This window comes from Dendropsophus ebraccatus, chromosome 6 (genome assembly GCF_027789765.1).
Source record: "Dendropsophus ebraccatus isolate aDenEbr1 chromosome 6, aDenEbr1.pat, whole genome shotgun sequence".
NCBI lineage: Eukaryota > Metazoa > Chordata > Amphibia > Anura > Hylidae > Dendropsophus > Dendropsophus ebraccatus.
The window spans coordinates 52,578,942-52,586,774 of record NC_091459.1 but is presented as its reverse complement, the minus strand read 5'-3'; positions in this window follow the sequence as shown (position 1 = coordinate 52,586,774).

Here is a 7,833-nt window from a genome sequence, read left to right as displayed (position 1 = left end):
GTGTGAAGCTACCCTAAATCTACAGTGATGCTACAGCAAGATCCACATGCATTACATGCAGATTTACTGCTGACCTCACCCCTAAACTGCACATTAAAAGGATGATAAATATATGAAAAAAATCAGTGACACACAGAATCTGTGTGCAACAAAGACTGCTGCAATTTCCCCACAGGAACCAATCAGAGCTCATCTTTCATTATATCAGAGCTGAGCTGTGGTTGGTTGCTTTTGGCAAATTACATCAGATTAATAAATCTGGGCCTATGTTGGAGAATTTTACAAAACCCAACCTCATGTTTTAGGCCATGTTCCCACGTAGTAAGACACTGGCTGTTCCATGACCCGGCCGGGTCACAGAATGGCCGGTGTCAGAGAAGATCATCTCAGCCAGTACTGCAGTATTGACTGGATTATCTTCACTGCCACTGAATTGGGATGCGGGCACATCGATGTGCGCCCACACCGGTATTCCCTGCTGCACATAATGGAGCGTGCAGCCGGAGCCACTTTGCTCCATTGTGTGAACTGACATGTCTCCAGTGGCTGCTATTCAATGAATAGCGGCTGCAGAAAACTGACATGTCAGGTTTTTTTGGCGCCGCCAGGGATAGGGGACGGAGTGTATACATTCCGGCTGGGATTCCCTCAGAGCTGCTGTTATGAGGAAATCCAGTTAGATTTCCTGACCCATAGGGTTGTATTCGACACGGACACCCTGAGAGAAAAATCCTTAAGGGTGTCTGTGTCCAATACAACCCTTTCCAGAAAATATGTCAGGATTTTACAGATCCTGTCCTGTTTTTGTCTGGAGTTTATGAATGAGTAATCCATGATAAAGCACCCAGTGAATTTTGAGACTTCTCCCTCTGTCACCCTGTTAGATGTGGCGATTGCACTGACCGCAGCATCTAAGGTTAACTGTAAGGCGCAGAGTGTGGCTTATGACAGTTGTGGTGGGGCCTGTCTTCATGTCAGGCCCCACCGTGGATGTAATGATGGACCAACTGCAGCGATCGCTGGCCGAGATGAGCAGTCATAAGTCCCTGGCTGTTTGCTTGGACCTGTCACCAATTGTTGGCCGCAGTTTAAATTAAACAGTTAGGTTAAGGACTCATGTCGGCCAGGGGACCTGCACGTGGTACATGGGGCAATATGGTTTGATAAAATTAAATACCAACATCCTGGCGTTGGTTTTTAAATGTAGCCGAGATGCATTAGTGTCAGTCATAGGTGTGAGGTGCAGCAGCTCCTTTCTCTCCATGTCTGTATTAAATTAAACAGTCACCGCACAATTTCAGGTTAAACATCCTAAAACCACCAGGCAATTCCTTTTCTGTTGCATTTTTTTCTACTTTTCTTCACACTTCAGTGAGGCGAGTGACTTCATTATTCATGTTACATAAGTACTACGCACACATTAATCTTAGACGACATTGATCAGGATATATAACACAATAGTTCCCCTTTTCCTGTGCATACTGTTATGTAGACCAAGGGTCGGCAGCCTGACCAATGCAGCAGGGTAGGGTTCACTGAGTCCAAGTTGATTTGCACAGTATAATCTTCTGCCAGTAACTGAAGTGCAGAGGTAGAGGCACGCAATGCAATCTGCCAGACCTTTGAACATTCTTTACAGTAAAAAGCTCAGTTATGCAACCTATACAAAAACTTATATTGTAGATGTTGTGGCAAGTTATCAAGGCGCCACTGCTTGACATTCCGCCACTTTTGCTCAGTGTGAATGGGCCCTGAGAGGAGCTTCTTAAAGAAAAACTAATAGGTCTGTGAAAGCCAGAATCCAAAATTCTTGTTGATTGGTTGGTGATCAAATATTTATTTCTTTATTTTTATTTTTTATTTTATTGCTAATTAATTATTTGAAAACCATACAATGTGATTTTTTTTTTATAGATTCTGTCATTCACAGGTGAAGTGTACCTAAAATAAAAATTACACACCTCTCCATTCAAGGTGGAAAAACTTGCAAAATCAACAGTGTATCAAATCCTTCCCAACAACTTCTGTCCTTCCCAAATTTCCCATAAACATACCCACTGAGATAGGTTAGTCTACAATGAATGCTGAGAAATGAGCTGCTAATGAGTAGGGGGATTAAAAACTTTGAAAATCCTGTAATACAACATACCTGAGACTACTTTCCCAATCCAGCAGAAATAATACGATTATAAGGCTCTCCCTATGCACATTCATTTGGCAACTGAACCCACTGAAACTGGCCAGGTATCTGGTATGTCTACTTTATATAACATTTATTCAATGTCTAGCCAGCTTCAGGAAAATACAGACCCTCTGTAGTGTGGAAAAGTGTTGCCCTCTGGTCACTGAAGGACCTGTTTGGTTTCATGTTGCTTACTGTAATAGAGGAGAATCACACTTCTGGGAATTGACACCTTGATGCAATGCTTCTATTGTTATTTAATGCCTTTTCACAGCTTCTATCCTTATCACTTCAAATAAGTTTCAGAAAACAATAAGCAGTTGATAGCAGTTTTGAGCATGAAGCACTGGGGGTAGACCAGCCGGGGAGAGACTTCACCGCTGCTATACAGAGGTGGCAGCGCCCATTATGATGGCCTCCTCTGCACCTCAAGTCACTGTGCGCATGCTGGAGAAGCTGGGAGCAGACATAGGGTGACGGACAAGGCACACACGGCTGCAGTGTCCTCCTCCCAGCTTGGTTTTCGCTCAGGTTCAGCCAGTACAGTTGTCCCCAGTGTACTTCCACAAATCTGGCATAAAGTGACAGAAAGTAGCAGATTTATGTGTCAATTTGCAAATGTACACCCTGCTCACCTTTATGGGCAAGTGCGGGGGCATGGCAAGAAGCAGAGGGGACATGGCCTCAACTTTTGCCTGATTTACCATGGTAAAATCTATACAAGCTCAGACCTGTTGTAGATTTTGCCGAATATACTGAAAGACGTGCACCTCTAAAGAAATCTGCCATGGGACATGTCAGTAGGGGTTTACATAAGATTGGTATACAGGTGCACCGGTCTTGATCTGATGGGCCTATAGTATTTAACCCATTGGTGACTCTCTGTAAGTGTTTTTATTGGCGGCCACTAAGGCTTCTTCAACTAGGCTGCTGTATTTTATGGGATCACCTGACAGCTGGGTTCCCATGCTTAATGCCGCCAATCCAGGCAGTTTAACCCATTACATGCATGCCTGATGGAGGTGAGAAGCCTTTGAAACGTTGCACATACCCGCACATGCTGTGCTGTTGTGCTTTTTTTTTTCTAATGGAATAAATCACCATGTTTTGCCTGGAGTGCTATTGGACTTCTGTTAGATGGTAACGTGAGGTTACCGAAACGTTGTGTTGTTTGGAGTGCTTTGTTACGATGAACAAATAAACCACTGAACTTTTTTCACCTTAACCTTGTGAGTGCCGTGGACTATCTTGTTGCTTTATAGATAGATAGATAGATAGAGCAAGGGGCAGGGCCGTATTATCAGCTGTTGCTGCCCTAGGCACTAGACCTGAAGACGCCCCATCTTGGGGGGGGGGGGGGGGGGGGGGCGCGTCATTTTGGCCACATGCATTTCTCTGCATGTAGGAACATTGAATCGCATTTTTCATGGTTTTTAACGGCTTAAAACATAAACGAATTTCCACATTGAATCAATGATTAGAGCATACTGTGACTGGATAACACCGCCATACCAGGCCTGAACAATTCCACCATACAACCCCACCCCCCTACCTCCTTGAAATGGCACCAGATTTACTGGCAAGTCTAAACTGGAGGTGGGAGACTAAAAAAATAAAAAAGTTGTTTCTTCTTCCTGCTCCCTGGTGCTGCCCTAGGCACCGGACCACGGGTGCCTATTGGTAAATACGGCCCTGGCAAGCGGTGCTTTTTTATTGTTCGCCCCAGGCAGCAGAGTGGCTTAATTCACCTGTGACTACAGCACCCAGCGAATCCCCTATTAAACAGCTGTGGCCTATGGAGGTACACCCACCACTATCTATAATGCCCCACTACAAGACCTGTGAACCATGGAAGGGTGCAGTGTACAGTCTGATGTTTTTTTTTCATTTATAGTTTTTTTTTTCTTATGGAATAATCTTTACATGAGAATATGAATAAGAAAAAAAACTTAAAAATATTGATTATTTTTTATTTTTTGTATTTATTATTATGAATAATAATAATAATAATAATAATAATAATAATATAGATCATGTTCAATTTAGGAAATAGCAATGCAGACAATAATGAAGCAACACCAAAATAAAGTCACATTTTTTATTTGAAAACAAAATAGCAATATGCAACACTGTAATGCAATATTACTGGCATATTAATGAGTAGTTGATCCGGGATCCCTCAGGTCAAGTCTAGTGAAGACCACAGAATGTGCCGCAGTCATTCCCACCCATTCACTATTACCTTGATCTTAGAGTCACCAGACCTAAAGATGCAGAGGAAGGCAAAGAAACCCTCTGCAGAGTTCTTCCTCAGGGGGGAAAAAAATTCCTTCCTGACCCCACAAGTGTCGATCGGATTTAATCTCCCGGAATCACAACTAGCCTGCTGCTCCTATGAGCTTACAATCTATCTGGTTATGTGCTGCTCCTATGAGCTTACAATCTATCTGGTTATGTGCTGCTCCTATGAGCTTACAATCTATCTGGTTATGTGCTGCTCCTATGAGCTTACAATCTATCTGGTTATGTGCTGCTCCTATGAGCTTACAATCTATCTGGTTATGTGCTGCTCCTATGAGCTTACAATCTATCTGGTTCGGGAGAGATGTCCTTAAGAGTTTGCAATATACGATATAGATGTCGCCAGTGTTAACATGATCACAACAAAGCATTTCATGCTAACACAAGGTACAGGGACCTTACGATCTATTATACAGCCTACATTTTGCCACACAGCAGACATACAACTGAGAGGGGGCTGCCTAGATAAGATAAGCCATTTTAACCCCTTGATGACCCAGTTCACAGGGGGTTTATGCGGTCAGGGATCGTGGCTATTAGCGGGCGTGGGCCAATCGCTGCGTCTGGCTAATTAGCCGTTAAAATGCAGCTGATAGCTGCAATTAAGTGCCTTTTTCCCCCCCATCCCTGGTGTCTAGTGGTCGGATAATCCCCCCCCACACACACTCCCCCTGAAATGCAATTACAGAGGTGCAATCCATTCTTCTGCCCGGGGCAATAACGCTAATCCCATCTTGGCATTCTATTGCTGTGGCCTCCAGCAGCCCAGAGCAATGGAGCACAGATCTCATGGATTTATGCCGTATGTATTTACTGCATTGATCTCTATGAGAGATCAGTGCTGTTGTATTGCAAGTCCCCCAGGGGGACTTCAAATTACTATGTAAACAAAATTAAGTTTTTTCATTAATAAAAAAAATCCCCAAACATATCACCTAAATTAGGATTTTTTTTTTTTAATTATTGCTTTCGGTAAGGTGGGGGCCAAGACAAGTTGGCAGTATGGGACCCTTCAAGGAGAAGTCCGGGCAAAGCTATTTTAGAACAAGTGCTGAGGAGGATAAAAGTAATAATGTGCTCTTACCTCCCCCGCTCCAGCGATGGTGGCTGTATACTGCCGCTCTGGTCTCAGGGCACTTCCTGGTCTTAGCTGGGACCCGGGTCATGGCTTGTGCAGTTCACTCAGTCTGTCTGAGGGCTCCCCAAAAAATGTCTTTGCCTGCACTTCTCCTGATGGCGGCTGTGGCAGGATCAATTAACAGTTGATCCCCAGTATAGTTGTGTGAACTTCAGGCATGCAGCATTTGAGAAGCTGCTAAAGTTGGATGCAGCCCTAAGGCTGCTTTTGAAAAGATGGATACAGACATAGGCTATAGGCTGTATCCAGCAGGACTCCCTAGGGATACATCCAACTTCAGCAACCACTGCTAATCAAATTTCACATGCTCGGGTTCCGCTGAACTTGAGCATGTTTGCTCGACTCTATTCCCCAACTCTAACCCCTAAGATTCTGTGCAAAAAGTGGTGTTTATTCCATCAATGGAAAAATTTAAATAACAAAGTACAGCATGCTGAAAGAATAAACACCACTTTTTGCACAGAATCTTCAGAGTGCTGTGGATCATCTGTTTGCTATCTATCTAGGAAAGTAGAATTCCCGCAGCTCTCCAAATCTCAAATCAAACGGCGTTTACTTTCTCCCAGGCAAAAATGCGACGTTTCCACTCCATATAGGAGTCTTGTTCAAGCAGTGCGTGTAATGTTTTTTTCAAGTCTTTCAAAGACTCCTATTTGGAGTTGAAACATCACATTTTTGCCTTTGAGAAAGTAAACACTGTAAAATTTGAGATTTGGAGTGCTGCGGTGATTCTACTTTTCTGTATACAAATGCACCTATAGTCGAGGGGAGCACACAGCTGGCAGCACAGGAATTTTTAAGAGGAGTGCTGCTTCCATTTTTTTTTACTATCTATCTATCTATCTATCTATCTATTTATCCATCTATTATTATTGATTGTGTTGAGCGAACCTATCATAATGTTCAGGTTCAGCAACGTTATCCGAACCAGAATGCTCCGTGTTTGATTCCCTGTGGCTGCAGAAGTTGGATGCCCCCTAAGGGCTCCCAGGAAAATATGGATACAGCTTATGGCTCTATCCATGTTTTCCAAGACCTTCTAGGGTGGCATCCAACTTCTGCCGCCACAGGGAATCAAACACGGAGCATTCTGGTTCGGATAACGTTGCTGAACCTGAACATTATGACAGGTTGACTCAACACTAAAGGCTCTATTCCACGGGCTACTGACAGGAGCAAACGAGCGCTATTAGTGCTCGTTCCCTGCTCGCTGCTGCCGCTATCCCACGCGGCTGCAGTGAGCGGGTGAGTCTAGGGTGGGGCCGCGGGGGGGGCTGCCCGGGGGTCGCTGATCGTCCAGGCAGCCCATAGGATATAGCAGCATCTGCTGCCGACGCTCCTATTCCACGGAGCGCCAGCAGCAGATCGTTGCTGTATCAGTCGTTTGTTTTTCAACATGTTTTTCAACCAAATACGGCCGATAATCGTTTCGTGGAATAGGGCCTTTATTCTCTCTCTCATCTATCTGGTTTGGCGTGGACGCTAGAGGTGCACAGCAGCTCAGCAGTAGTAGTCTGCCTGTCATACAGTCATCATGCAGTCCTGTGCCTTTGTAATTCATTCAGCTTTCTCCAAAGTGCTAAACTTTTAAAAGCTGGGGGGTCATTGCATACGATTACACTGCCAGGAAGGAAAAGCAGCAGAAAAGTCTATTTTTCCTGTGAGGAAATGCTTAGTAGGTGGCAGGGCTGAACAGGGGGCGCCTGCTCCACCCTCTAGGTATCCGGTCAGGAGGAAAAACCAGTCTCAACAACTTGACTTTCATACAGATGACACAAGTGACTGTGACCATCAGGCGCCACCAAGCTGCTGTGCTGTCTCCAGAGGAGAAGACAGGAGACCCCTGAGCTCTTCCCTTTTCCGCTCCCTCCCGCAGTGTAAGTGTCAGCTCCCTGCTCAGAGTACACTATCAGCTCCCTGCTCAGGACATAGAGGACCAGTTCAGAGTACACTATCAGCTCCCTGCTCAGGACATAGAGGACCAGCTCAGAGTACACTATCAGCTCCCTGCTCAGGACATAGAGGACCAGCTCAGAGTTCACTATCAGCTCCCTGCTCAGGACATAGAGGACCAGCTCAGAGTACACTATCAGCTCCCTGCTCAGGACATAGAGGACCAGCTCAGAGTACACTATCAGCTCCCTGCTCAGGACATAGAGGACCAGCTCAGAGTACACTATCAGCTCCCTGCTCAGGACATAGAGGACCAGCT